We start from the raw sequence: 16001 nt of genomic DNA, 5'->3' as shown, positions 1-16001 counted from the left end.
TTTCTTTAGGAGTTGAGTGAGGGGCTTCGCTATGGGGCCATAGTTGCGAACAAATTTACGATAATAGCCTGTGAGACCCAAAAATCCTCTCAAGCTCTTCAAGGTCTTAGGTTGAGGCCATTCTTTCATTGCCTGGATCTTTTTGGGGTCCACCTTGACACCTTCATGCCCCACAATGTGGCCCAAATACTCAACTTCTTCCATGCCAAACGAACACTTAGACATCTTGACAAATAATTTATGCTTGCGGAGCAGTTGCAAGAGTAGATCTACATTCTGAAGATGTGCCGCCCAAGTGCCACTATAGATGAGAATGTCATCGAAGAAGACAAGGACAAATTTTCTAAGATATGGTTTGAGGATGTGATTCATAAGACTCTGAAAAGTAGAAGGGGCATTACAGAGACCAAATGGCATGACCGGAAACTCATAATGGCCTTCATGAGTTCTGAAAGCCATCTTGGGAATGTCGACTTCCTTCATGCGAATTTGGTGGTAGCCGGAGCGAAGATCCAACTTAGTGAAGAATTGAGCCCCATTGGGTTCGTCCAGCAAATCGTCAACCACCGGGATGGGAAATTTATCTTTGACTGTCAACTTTTTGAGAGCCCTGAAGTCGGGACACATCCGCCACTCCCCATCTTTCTTGAGGACCATGACCACTGGGGATGAATAAGGACTAATGTTGGGACGAATGACACCTGCTTCCAACAATTCCTTGATGATTTTTTCTATTTCATTCTTTTGGGTGAACGGATATCTGTATGGCTGCACATTTGGGGGTTGGGCCCCTGGAACAAAGGTGATGCTATGATCATGTTCCCCTCGCGAGGGTGGAAGCTCATGAGGCTTGTCAAAGACCGTCCGATGGTTATTTAAAATCTGCTGCATCTTAGGATGAATTGGCAGAGACATGGTTTCGATTACCTGGATGGCATTAAATTGAGCTGCCACTCCATGATGGCCCTTTTTTAACAATTTTTCCATCCTATGCGAGCTGATGATAGAGGGGGCTCCCGCCTGGAGTCCACGGAGGGTATGTGTGGAGTTGTTCTGCTTAAAACTCATATATAACTCCTGGAAATCCATTGTGATTGGCCGAAGAGTGCGGAGCCAGTCAGCGCCTAGGACAATGTCGCAACCCCCCATGTGTATGGCAAACATGTGGGTTTTCAACTGATAATCCCCCATTTGAAGTTTGACATTTTCACAGCGGTCTTCACATTTCATTGTGCCCCCATCTGCAATTTGGACTTGGAAGTTAGAAACTGCCCGTACAAAACAATGTGCTGCTTCGGCGATTTTTTTGATGGATGAAATTATGGGTACTTCCACTATCAATCAAGACTACTACTGGGTGATGTTTAAGAAAACCCCTGATTTTGAGAGTTTGAGGGGAATAAATTCCTGCCAACGCATTTAGCGAAATAACTGGTTCGTCAGATACAATCGCCTTTTGGTTGTCTTCTTCGATCGCCTCCGGTTCCTCAAGTGGTGGATCTTCCTCGGTGGAGCTGTAGTCAGTGGCATCTATTTGAAAAAACTTGGGCTCCTTGCATTTATGACTCGGGGAATATTTTTCATCACAGTAGTAACATAGTCCTTGCTTCCTTCTTTCGGCCATTTCCGCAAGTGACACCTTTTGAATCTTAAGTGTCTGAGTCGTGTTCGGAGCCTGTGGGGGACGACCTTTAGCGGGGAAATTGGGGCGGCTATATTGGGCTGCTAATGCACGTTCCACCTTACGAGCTACCTGGCAAGCCTCTGTCCACGTGGGGGGGTGGTGGAGTAGAACTTGAGCTTTGATGGTTTCTTTAAGACCGCTGATAAAACATTTCGTGTAGAACTCATCTGTGAGGCCCTTAGTGCGGAAGGCTAAGGCTTCAAAAGCGGTAATATATTCATCCACTGTACCCGTCTGTCAGAGCTTAGTGAGACGCCCCAAAAAATATTCTTCCTGTTCAAAGTGATTTCGTAGAGCTTTGGTAAATTGGTCCCAATTCTGAAAAGGTCCATTGCAACGTTGATGCCATTCCGCCCATTGCCATCGTTCATTGTCCAAGTACATGGTCCCCACCATAAGCTTAGTCCAATCATCTAGGATATGATTCAATCTGAAATACTGGTCCATTTGTGCTATCCATGTTGACGTGTGAGAACCGTCAAATTTATGCATATCCAACTTGGGAGGTCGCTGACTGGTTGGTGGATGGGTGTGCCAGACGTGAGGAGAGTCGCTCGACTCACCCTCATGGTATTCAGGGCCCTTATACGCCTGCTCGTGGGCTGGTTCCTTGCCCTTCGAGAGTGCTTCCTGTACCTGGAGAGTTAGTCCGCTAATCTCACGTTTGAGGGAGTTCATCGCAGTGTGGATGGTGTTCACAGTGTCTTCAAGTTTGTCCATCCTTTCATTGGCCATTGCTTGAGCTCTAGTTTCTACCATACACCAGCCAGATGAAAAATTGGGACCGCCTGAAATTTTTTTCTAATAAATTGAATGGTACCACCTTGCTCAGCTCACCGTCCTGATTCTGATGGGCTAGATCACCAATAAGCACCCCGACAGATCTCAAACTTTTTTTTTTTTTTTTGGAAAACTCCTAACGAAGTTTTACTCCTTCTTTATCAATACTGCAGTCACCAAATCCTCAAAATGTCAATGCTGCCAAAAGTCCTGCGAAAAGTAGACCCCAGTATAGGAACCCTTCACAACAACTCCGATCTGGTGGATCTGAGAGATTTGAATGGTGGAACAACTGCTGCTGCGGATCTGATGGAGCTGCGGGACTGATGTCTGCTGCTGCGGCACGTCTTTGCACATGTGGATCTGGAATAGATGATGTGTGATCCCCCGATAGAAAAGGGAACTATGGTCTAGAGGAGTGTCAGGTGCTACAGATCGCAATATACATAAGGGTCTGACAGTAGTACTCGGCCCAATGTTTCAGGGCTCTAACTAAGGAGGATCGACCGTACCCTTAGCCGTACAACCTGACTACCCTATCGTACGAGCGAGTAATCTCTCCGTGTGCTGTTCTCGGTGTACTGTAGCCACAAGACGGCCGAAGGTTTATCTATGGCGAGGTTTTAAGGGAGCCTAGGGGGCTTCCTATATACCCAGAGGGTACATGGAAGATAGTCCGTGCGCGGTTATGTCTAATGTGCTACTACTCGAAGGGGTACCCACAGGGGTTACAAGGGAGTCCAACAGACGTGACCACCTCTTGTATTTCCTGTGTGCATGCCTTCCCAAATCCGCAGGTTTATGCGCTTAACGACAGATCCCGTGGCTTAAAGACACCGAAATACGTCTCTAGCCAAAAAAAAATTTGCTAAAAATTGGAGATCCCACCGAGCCCTGGAAAGTGCTCTGATACCACTTGTTATGCTCTTAACCTGCAAAATAATACCCAGATACAGAATATGCGAAGAAAAGATACCCAGAACACAAAATAGCAATGATTTTATTATTCAAAGAGCAATGTTCACATGCCTCTTCGAGGGGGCAACCTCCAATAGAGCAGAGCTCGATTACAAAATAAGACACGATGCTCCTCGCAGGGAGTCTCTATCCTTTATATATGACTCATACATGCAATACCACGGGCCAATACCGTGGGTTTTATTAATACCATCTATCTAATACTACGGCCCATTTGCAACTAATTGTGGTACCGTCATTAATTGCGGGTTAACCACTTACAAATATTAATATGGGCTTTATTGACTCTTGACTATGACGTGATCCCATGACATAAATAAGGGGGTTAGGGTGGGACCCTAACAGAAGATATAATAGTTTCTTGAGAAATCATCATTAAAAATAACATAGTACTTATGTCTAGCAGTGGAGTTCGTTGAGAAGGGTTCATAAACATTATAGTGGACTCTCTCCAAGACTGCAAGTTCTTTGTTGTCTCGATAATGGAATGTGGATTTTGCATACTTCCTCAAGGTACAACCCTTGCAGACATCATGCTGCTCAAGTGATCCTTTATATATTCCAATGGTTATTTTCTGCATAATTTTAAGAACACCATGGTGCAAATGACCAAATATCCCATGTTAGAGTCCACCAGAATCACGACTCTACACTTTCTTTGCATTACTCATTAATGCAACACAATATTTCACATCAAGTTTATACAAGTTCTTCAGATGAACCCTGATCTGCTTCACCTACCCAGTAGCTATGTGTCTAAAAAATGATTTCCCTTTACTAAAAATAACATCATAGCCACGGTCTCCTAGAACTGCTACATAGATGAGGTTATTCTTCAATCCTCTTACAAACATGACATATTTGGGGTGAAGAGGGTATCCTAACTCCCTCTTAAATGTTACTATACTAATCCCAATAGAACTATACCTTTCATCATCCCCAAGCTCAATATGTATATGGAGATATTTCTCTTCCAGGTCACTAAAAACCTCTCTACACCATGTCATGTGGAACGAGGCACCTAAATCCAAGTACCACACACTACCCATCATAGTGTTGGACATGCATGCAATTAGGGTGAATTCTAACTCAAATTTTGAAGCCAATGATTCACCTTCTATTCCTCCTAAGTTTTTCTTGCTAGACTTTTTGTGTGGACAATTTGTAGCATAATGCTCAGATTCATGACATTTGAAGAATTTTATTTTGGACAAGTCTTTCTTCTTGCCCCCTTGGCTAGATTCTGGTTTGGTTTGATATTTCTTCCCTTTTCCTTTCTTTCCCTTCCCAATAAATGGAAATTTATCTTCATCCTCTCCCTTAGATGAACTTCGATCTCGTGTATTTCACTTGATTTATTCTTGTACCAAATCAGACCATAAGTATTCCAAATTTAGTAATTTATCCCTCTTGTTCATTAATTCCTCATAGCTATTCCATCTTTTGGGAATGCCTAGAAGAGCTAGGCTTTCCAAGTCATCTTCTACAACATTCATACCAACCCCTCTAAGATCATCCTAAACTTGTGTAAATCTGGCGAGATACTACGGAATAGTATTATTTTTCTACATCTAAATAATTCAAAGTTTGTCTTTGATGGCTAGTTTTGTATGGTCACTAATATTCTCAAATAGCTCATTCAATGCCTTCCACATTGTGAAAGAAGTTTATTTTCCATGGATATTTGAGACAATGTGTTATCTCGCTCCCTCTAGAATTATTCTCCTCGTCTTGGCTACATATTTCTTCCATTGGGTTAGGTTTCGAGCATCAGCTAATCCTGGTTTTGGAATATCTGTCTTGACATAATATAACAATCCATTATCATCAAGCACTAAATCCATTCGATCCTTCCCGGCAATGCAATTCAAGTTACCTTCAAATGCATACTATAATCTCAGTCCATTGAAGGACATTCTCCCAACTCTAAAGAAATCCTACTACAGTGAAGCTGCAAATTCGAACCTCTTGAGGATCAACTTCAAAATTCTTGTTTTAATGTGAATCCTTCCTTGATACCATGTATAAATTTTTTGATAGAATTGCAACTGCTCAAGAAATTTAATCTAAATCAAGAGACACAATTCTACTCTACTGCTTTGCAGAAATTAATTCACAATTTAGAACAACATTCACAAACATGCATCAATCACATACACAAGTACATAGATTTATCTAAGGGAAACCAATTGGTAAAACCCCCTTAATATTTCTTGCATTAATCATATTAATAGAGAATGTATTACAATTTCTTGCACACCCTAAGCTCAACTTGCAAGTGAATAATTGTTCTCTCTACTCAGTGAGAAGCTTTGACCCAGACTTAGTCAATTTCTTCCCCCACCTGAGCTCCTATTTCCTTGTGCAAATCCTTAGGAAATTGGCCCTTATTCTTTAGGATCAAATTGATTGCACAATTCCCAAGGCTTGATCATTGATTGCATGCAATACTTATACACTCAAGAGTAATTTACAACTAATGTTACACTTCCTTGGAATCTCCACCAAAACTGAGAAATTTGAATTTCGTTCATGCCTGAGATATTTTTGGTTGACTCATTAGTTAACTGGGTGATATCTGAGTTAGACTGCTATCCCGCTGTACAATTGACCTCTAACTAGTTCTATTAACTGTTAGAACTAGTTTAACTGAGTATAATTAGAAATAATTGAACTAGATTGCTACAAATTAACAATCAACACATGCAAACTGAACTCCAAGCCCACTAACTCAAATTTATTAAGCTAACTAAGTGACAAGAGCCATGTCACCTTAGTTAAATTCCTCCAAGTTGGCCGCTAAAGTGGGAATTTTGAATTTACTCAATTTGTCCAAGGCTAAGCCAAATTGAGCCTTTGTTGCTACACTTCTCAACACCATATGAATTAAAGCTAGGGAAAGAGATTCATACTTGAGAGGAAGAAGAAACAATAAAACGAATCCATCAAATTAGGGGAAACTATCTGCTACTCATCTTGATACCACCATCCCTATTCAGATTATGTAGATGTTTCATAATTTCTAAGGCTTCCCTGATTTTCCTCTTTTCATAGTGGTCTTCTCTAGCAATGATTCTAGCATTTTTAAGGAAAATATGATGCTTATTTTTTGAGGAGTTCTCCGCAATGGATGGGGTACATGATCATTCATTTTGAATGTTAGCTTCATGCTCCTTTAATATTATTTGCAAGGAACATCATGTCTCCCTGATATAACCTTTACCACATGAGAAATCAATTTTGTAAACTCCTTTAAGCTTACAATGATCAATATTGTCCTTAACAAATTTCATTCTTTTCTTGATTTTTCCTACTGATGTGAACTGAGTTGTAATGTATTTCTTATCCAAAATCCTTGAAATCTTATCAGTAACTCACTAGGCATAAGGGAGGAAAACCTTACTATAGTGATTATGAAGGTCTTGGGGCTTAGTTTTCTTTCAACGTTTCTCATAGCCTTCCTAATGTCCTTGTTTTATATTTTGTATTCCTAAAAATTGAACCCAAGTGTTTCATTTCTTCATCAAGGTGATTGACATCAGAAATCTCGAGGGACCTAATAACAAGAGTATTAATAACATAAAACTTTTGAGTAGGATGATGATAGCAATCAACATGGAGGTAGCTCTCAAGATGAGTTTTCTTTCTAAAAATCTAATTCCCCATTGCTCCATATTCCTTAACTGTAATAAGAACATTTAGGAATGGAATGATGTTATTCTCCTCCATTTTTATAGTAAACTTGATATCAGAAGAGATAGAATCAAGGTGATTGATAAACTTTTGAAGCTCTATTCTACCATGGGTCCATTTTACATTCATGTCATCAACAAATATCTTCCACCAGGATGGATTCAAAAGGTAGGATTCTAAGGATTTCTTCTCAAATTTTTCCATGAATAGGTTTGCAACAATTGGTGAGAGTGGTGATCCCATTGTAACTCAATAAATCTACTCATAATAGTTTCCTTGGAAACTAAAAAATGTGGATCATAGAAAAATTTCAGCTAGCTTTCCTATTTTAGGGTCATTCATTTCACTAATAACTTGAATGACCTGAAGATGGGTTCTATGATAGACAAAGAGTACATGAATAAGTTTCTAGAGTTGTTGAGGTATGTGCCATTTATTAAGGATGAAAACAAAAAGGTTCAAAGATTCATCAATGGATTTCTTTTACCATTCAAGGATAGGATTGAGTATGATGAGTCTCGGTCATTGGAGGAAGTTATTGGAAATTCAAAGCATTGTTATGAGTAGTCTAAGCATAATTATGAGCCTAAGTTTAATTGGAAAGGGAATGAAAAGACTAAAGGAAAGTGGGATGAGAAGTGAGGAAGACCTCAGGATGAAAGTAAAAAGGAGAATGCAATACCTTATAATAAGTTAAATGAAGTTGACAAGGGACATGGGTCTCAGCCTAAGGAGCAAAACAAGGGTGATGGTAGGATTCCTTTCCAATGTTGAACTTTTGTTGGAGAGAATCACAGGAGATATTATCCACAACATTAGGATGGAAGACCTAATATTTACAACGCTTAGGAGGTAGAGTGTTCCTCATATCTATGCAACATTGGATAATAGGTAAGTTAATCATCAGGCATCTATTATTGAGATGGAAGGTGAGCTTTGTGATCAAGTTGTTTCTATTTTGATCGACCCTAGATCTAACTATAGTTATATTAGTCCTGACCTATTGGACAAGTGTTGGTTGAATAAAGAAGTGGATACAGAACCTTGGTTGGTGTAGTTAGCTACAAGGAATAATAAAGGACTTCATCATTGGGTGAGAGCTTGTGCATTTGAGTTGAATGGTATGCCTACATTAGTAAATATAAATGTGTTTCCTTTGGGTTCATATAGTATGATTTTGCGCATGGATTGGTTGTACATTCATAGGACTAAGGTAGATTGTTACAAGAAGGTTATTGAGTGCCCAGATGATGATGGGGAGGAAGAGTCTTGCAGGGAAAGAAGAGGCTGACATTAGTGAGAATGGTTACATCTATGTAGGAAAAGTTCACTTATAGGAAAGGATGTATATTATTTGAAATTCATATTTTCGATGACAAAGGGAAGGATGTTGAGGATGCTGAAGTATTGAAGATGTATCATGTTTTGAAGTAATTTCAAGATGTGTTTCCAGTAGATATTTTAGAGTTACCTCCTCATAGGGAAGTGGAATTTTCTATTGATTTGATGCCAAGAGCTACACCAACATCAAAGGAACCTTACAAAATGAGCACTCTAGAGTTGGTGGAATTGAATTTTCAACATAAGGAAATGCTTGATAAAGGATACATAAGGCCAAGTGTGTCGCCTTGGGGTGCACCAGTATTGTTCTGAAGCATAAGGATGGTACTCTTAAGTTGTTCACTGATTACAGGAAGTTTAAAAAGGTGATTATCAAGAATAGGTATCCTTTTTCATGGATTGATAATTTATTTGATGAGGTGAAGGGAGCAATAGTGTTCTCGAAGATTGATTTAAGATCAGGATACCATCAGGTGCACATTAAGGAAGAAGATATTTACAAGACCACATTTTGTACTAGGTATACGCATTATGAGTTCATAGTGGTTCCTTTCAGTCTTACTAATGCTTCAACTAGTTTCATGTGTTTGATGAAAAATATTTTGCGTCCTTATCTGGAAAAGTTTGTGATAGTATTTATTGATGATATATTGATATATTTTAAGAATGAGGAAGACTATGTAGATCACCTAAAAGAAATATTAATATTGTTGAGAGGGCATCAATTGTTTTTCGAGCTTAGAAAGTGTAGTTTCTTTCACAATAAAGTTCATTACTTGGGGCATGTTTCTTTCAAGGAAGGTATAGCAGTGGACTCAGAAAATATTAAGGCTATCCTAGAGTGGCCAACTCCTAGGAATGTGGATGAGGTCATATCATTCATGGGAATAGAATGTTAGTTCAATAGGTCCATTAGTAACTTCTCACGAATTTCCTATCCTACTAAATATTTGTAACAAAAAGGAAATACGTTTGAATAGACTGAGGAGTGTACATATATTTTTCACTAGTTGAAGCATTTTCTTACAAATGCGCCAATATTGAAGATTGAAGATCCAAATAAAAATTTTGTGGTATTTACAGATGCTTGCAATAGAACACTTGGTGCAATCTTGATGCAGGAAGGACAGGTGGTATTCTATGATTCAAGGAAGTTGAATGAGCACAAGAAGAACTATGTGACTCACGATATTGAGTTGGTAGCTATCATTAATGCCTTGAAGATGTGGAGACATTATCTTCTTAGAAGGAGGCTCATCTTGATGAGTGATCATAGTGGATTGAGGTACTTGTTTTACCAACCCAATTTAAATTTTAGGAGAGCTAGATGGTTGGCTACCCTTAATGAGTTTGACGTCCAAATCAGGTACATTAAGGGTATTGAGAATAGGGTTGAAAATGATCTTAGTAGAAGAGTGAAGATGAATCTCATTGCAATAGTGAGTTCTTATGGAACATATTTGTAGGAGAGGATCTTGCAGGCAAGGAAGCATGATGATAGGTTCCATCAGTTGAGGTACATGTTGTAGCAATGGGGTGAAGGTAATAGGGATGAGGAGTATCACCTCATGACAAATGGCTTGGTAGATTCAGGAGCGGGATTTATATGCCAGACAATAGTGAACTCAAGAAGATTATCTTGAGGAAGTTTCATGTCAATCTATATTCAGGTCACCCGGGATATTAGAATACATTAACAACAGTTAAGAAGTTCTATCATTGGGCAAAATTGTAGAAAGAGGTGGCTGATTTTTTTGCGAGATGTTTGGACCATTAACAGGTAAAACCAGAGTGTAAGAATCTAGGTGGTTTATTGTAGCCAATTTCAATTCTAGAATGGAAATGGGAAGTCATTTATATGGAATTCATTGTAGTTTTTCTGAGGATATAGAAAGAACATGATTCCATCAAGGTTGTCTTTGACAGGTTAAATACGGTAGCTCACTTTATTGCAATTAAGTCTACTAATTTAGCTAGTGAGGTAGCTCAGATCTTCATGAAGGAGATAGTGAGATTACATGGTGTTCCAAAGAAGATCATATTAGACAGAGATGCCAATTTCACTTCCAACGATTTGTTTGCAAGTTTGGGGACAGAGTTGGATTTCATTACAACTTATCATCCTTAGGCAAATGGAAAAATAGAGAGGGTTAACAGGATTCTTGAGGACATGTTGAGAATGTATGTCATGCATCAACAAATGAAGTGGGAGGAGTATCTTCTAATGGTAGATTTTTCTTATAATAATGAGTATCAATATTCCTTATTTTAGGCTCTTTATGGACGTATTTGTAATACTCTTATAAGCTAGAGTGATCTAGTGAACAAGGTGTTGATTGGACTACATATGTTGAATGCAATGGAATACGATATGCAGGTTATCAATAGGAATTTGAAGGAAATAGAGGACAAATATAAGTCAACATAGGGCATTCAAAGAGTTTTAGGTTAGGGAGCATGTGTAATTGTGCATCAAGCCCAAGAGGAGCTCCTTGAGGATTAGATCATGTGTCAAGCTAGCACCTCGGTATTGTGGGCCTTTCGAGATATTTGAGAGGATTGGACCAGTGGCCTACAAACTTGAATTTCTTCCAATAGTGAAATTCCATGATGTTTTCCATGTTTCATTGCTTACAAAGTATGTCTAGGATGTTGATCATGTGATTGATTGGTCTGTATTGTAATGGAGCCAAAGGGAGGATTCCAGCCAAAGCCACAATGCATATTGTAGCAAAAAGATCTCATGCTCTGGAACAAGGTAATCGAGGAGGTTAAAGTATAGTGGAAGCACTTTTGGGTCGACAAAGCTACATGGGATATGGATGATCAGGTGTAGGCTTTGTATCCTTCATTATTTGATGGTTCAAGGAAATGTGCTTTTGGTATATGTATATGTATATGGATTTTGTTGTAAATACTGCAATGAGTTGTGTTATAAAGCTCCAATAAGTGGTATGTTTGTCATGATTTTCATGTTGGTCATGGTATTCAACAATTGTTTATTGTAAATACTACATTGGGTTGTGTTATAAAGATCCATGGGTAGTATGTGTTGTTGATCATAAGTGTCATCAAACACTGAGGATGGTGTTCACCCAAGGGGGAGGGGTTTGCAATTGCTAGTTGATTTTCTATGCAAATAAAATAAGACCGAGGTAATGGGAAATGTATTCCAAGTTGAATGTTGGGAAAAACATGCTGATGGGCATCACTTGTGATTAATTAATGGCTATGGAAATTGGCACAGGAATTGGAAAATGCAAGAGGCAATAATTAGCATTTAAATTATGAAAATAAAGGAAAATAGGAGAAAAGGAAGGTGAAGAGACACATATTTTCATGCAAGGTAAGTTAGAGGAAAAATGAACTAAAATGAAGAGAATAGAGGCATCAATAATAAAAAGACTTCAGAGGATCAGTTGCTAACATTTTATCAGTTCATTTTTGGCTCTCTCATTTCACAACCTCATAATCTTGCACACTTAGAGCATTATTGGAGAATGCTTGAAGCACTATAGTATTCAATTGGATTTGGAGAAATAAGGAAAAGTAAAGCATGGAGCGCAAGGAAAAATTTGGATTGACAACTACAATTGGATTACTTTGCAAGCAACAGGTTGCATGTGTGATTTCCTTGTTGATTTCTCAATGCATGGTATATTCACGTGATTATTTGGTTATGTTTGTCATTGGAATGGAGTCTTGCATAGATTGACAATGGTTTTAGCCTTGCCTTACTATTTCCTATATAGACATGGTCTTGTGGGTTTTCCACTTGTTGTTTTTCTGATTGGTGCTCATGCTCCCTATAGTTGTGGGTTGGAACAAACATCTGGAATCCCTAGAACAATTTGGGAGTTACTAGTTCTTAGCTATGGGTTGGAACAAATTATCTGGAGCCCTGTAAGGTTGTGGTTTGAGTTACAAGTTCATGGAGGCCTAGACAACTTGGGTAGAGATCGATCTAGGTTTATGTTACTGATTTTCGGACTGTAGAGGTGGAACCACTATGGTTGAGGTTTGAGGTGGTTTGGCCTTTGGAAGCTGTTGGTTTTGTTTTGTTTTTTTTTTATTATTTTTATTTCATAAATCCCACATTCATGCTTGGAATATGACATGGGGGTGATTGGTTGAAAGAGATATTTTTTTTAGCCCAATCTATGGTCAGGTGGTACGTGGAAGTCCCTGAGTTGGTTGGCATTTTCATTGGTTAATAAGAGTGATTTTCCCATTGTGATTCATGAGAACTTTATTGGTTATCATGTTCACATTGTGGTTGATTTTCCATGGTTTGTATGTTGGTTATGTGATGCAAACTATCTATGGCTCTCAACATTTTTTGATAAGTTCTTGAATGGTCCATGGATGTATGGAATAATGGGTTCTATTGCAGCTAGCTAGAGAGGGATTATAGCCTTCTTGGTATTCTCAGATGGAGACTATCAATTTATGATCATATATGCATTCATGACCTATAGCTTACATGTTTTCCATATGTTTGATGAAATTTGTGTTATGGATTAGGAAGTCTAGGTCAAGTTCTTTCTTCAAGTTTGAATGGTTGGTTTTGTTGTCATGTAAAGTATGATTCTAGAAAGTTAAAGCAAATTATAGGCAATGGTCTGGAGGCTATCCTGAAAATGTTGCACAAATCCCTAGCCTGGATGCTCAGAACTAAAGAGTTTAGTCCATTACCACATGGAAGTGGACCTATGCATGCGGTTGGAGAACTATAACCACACTCTTGATTTTTTATATGTGTGTTTGGGGTGCTAGCTGTTGATGGTGTTGAACCCACCAACATTCACGAGATCTCCCCTATATGAAGTCCCAACTATACCTCACACCATTTGGTGTAGGAGTCCCATCTAGTATGAAGGCCTGGTTGCCATTATCTTAAAGATATGCCTTAGTTCTTGCTTGTTAGCACATGAGAGTGGATTACTTTATCTTCAAACAATGAGGTTCGTGTGTTTGGTGAGTGCTTAGTGTCACTTGTGTCAATGTTATTTCACTATAGTGGGAGAGGGTGAGAGTGAGTCTCAAGTCGAAATGGAATAGTCATAACTCTATTAGAGACACATAACATATCTGTAGGAATTTACAGGGTAAGTTCCTCAGACAGAACACCAAAGGACACCGCTCACAAATAGATCACAGATCAATACACTAGTATTATTGATGTGGTGAAAACCCTCAAAGAGGGAAATATTCCATGGCCAGAGCCAACGTGGCCACTTCAGACAATTTATTAATAAAATAATGAAAATTTACATAAGCTTATCTCATGAATGGTTACCCTACAAATGACTATCCATGCTCTTTAAATAGAGATCATGGACCAATCGGGTGTTAAGCCACGGATCAAGTATCGGTAATGCTGAGGAGAGAATAAACTGTCGGATCACTTCATGTCTAGAACATATCATGACCATTGGATAGTAAGTTACAAAAGTACATAGTAAAGAAACATACTTTACCTAACTCTACACTAGACCAAGTTATACTTAACTATTTCCTATGTGTCGGAATATCCTAACATCCCCCCCCTTAAGAACAACTTGGGATAGGATTGAAGGATGTAAAAATATGACACAATAGGAGAAGGAAGGAGGCATTAGAGCCTATCCCCCCTTATTGACAACTTCCTGAACTCCAACCGTAAATCGAAGTTTAGTAAACTTCACCTCTGTGAGAGCCTTCATAAAGATGTCTACAACTTGATCATTTGTTGAAAAATATTGCACTTCAAGAACACGGTCATGAATGAGCTTTTTGATGAAGTGCATGTGCAGTTCAATTTGTTTTCTGTGCTAATGTTGGACTAGATCTTTACATAGTTGAATGGCACTTTGATTATCACACCAAAGTGTAGTCGGATGTTGCTATTGAAATCCAAACTCTAACAAGATCTAACGAAGCCAAAGGGCTTCCTTACTAGCTTCTAAGACACCATGATACTCTGCTTTTGCTAAATAAAGAGAAATGGAACTTTATTTATTACAAGCTCATGTAATAGGTCCTGAACCAAGAGTGAACACATAACCTGCAGTAGACTTCCAATCATTAGGGTCACTAGCCCAATCGGAATCAGTGAAACCAACCAATAGAGGAGATGCTTCTGCACTGTAATGAATCCCAAACTAAACTATACCTCAAACATAATGAAGTATTCTTTTAGCTACTTTCCAATGACTGTCATGTGGGCTTTTCATAAACCAAGCAATAAGGCCAACAACAAAGGAAAGGTTTGGATGAGTATGGGTCAGATACAAAAATTTTCCTACAAGTTGACGGTATAAGGTAGCATCAACTTCAGGGCAAGTACAAGTGACTAAAATTTTGGCTCCAGACTAAAAGGGTGAAGGGGTTGGATTACAGTCTTCCATGTGAAAATGGCTTAGAAGATCACATGCATACTTGGAATGGGAAAGGAAAATACCTTCCTTGGATTGCAAGACTTGAAGACCAAGAAAGTAATGCAAGTTTCCTAAGTTTGTCATTTCAAACTTCTTTTTAAGGCTATACTCCACATGATTTATAAGGTTGGGATCAATACCAGTAAGGATAAGATCATCAACATAAAGAACAAGAATGATAAGAGACTCACCCACTTTCTTGGTGTAGACAGTATTGCCAAAATGACACCTAGAAAAGCGAGTTTCTAAAAGAAAGCTATCCATTTTGGCATACCAAGCCCAAGGGCCTTGCTTGAGACCATAAAGGGATTTCTTAAGCTGACGTACAAGGCTGGAGTCTTTTTGTATAAATCCAGTAGGTTATTCCATACAGATTTCTTCATGCAAGTCACCATGCAAGAAGGCAGCTTTAACATCCATCTCATGGAATTCCTATTTGAAAGAGGCAGCGAGGGAAAGAACAAAGCAGATAGAGTTCATTTTGGAAATGGGGGAGAAGGTTTCAGTATATTCAATGCCTTCAACTTGTGAAAAACCCTTAGCAACAAGATGAGCTCTATGTTTATCAACTTTTCCATCTGGTCCATACTTGGTTCTGTAAACCCATTTGCATATAACAAGTTTTTGTCCCTTTGGAAGAGGAACAAGATCCCATGTATCATTTGCCAATAATGAACAATATTCTTCATTCACAGTTGTGTCCCAATCTAGATGGCCTGAAGATTCTGTAAAGATGTCAAGATCATAATTCGCTGCAGCTTGAGCCAGTAAAGAAGAGGCTCTATCGAACTGAGAATGTGTACATTGTTGATCTGTAGGATCATTGACAAGAGCACCTACTGTATCCCGAGTAGCATGGACCCATTTTGGAAGCTGAGGACCTAAAGGAGGATCCTGAGAAGGTGGGGGAGGATTGTCATCCTCGATGTCATCATCTAAAAAAGAAATATTTTCAGAAGTATAATGGATAGAGAGAGGTGGCACATCCGCCAAACTAGGCTCGTAGGAAGATATATTTTTAGCAAACTTTACATCTCTTCTAATGATAACATTTTTGGACTTAAGTGGAATAAGTCTATATCCTTTGACATCTTCAGAATATCCAA

Source organism: Pinus tabuliformis, chromosome 2_2 (assembly GCF_031772625.1).
Source record: "Pinus tabuliformis cultivar Carrire ecotype Pingquan chromosome 2_2, CPIR1, whole genome shotgun sequence".
NCBI classification, from domain to species: domain Eukaryota; kingdom Viridiplantae; phylum Streptophyta; class Pinopsida; order Pinales; family Pinaceae; genus Pinus; species Pinus tabuliformis.
Note: the sequence above shows the minus strand (reverse complement) of the source record.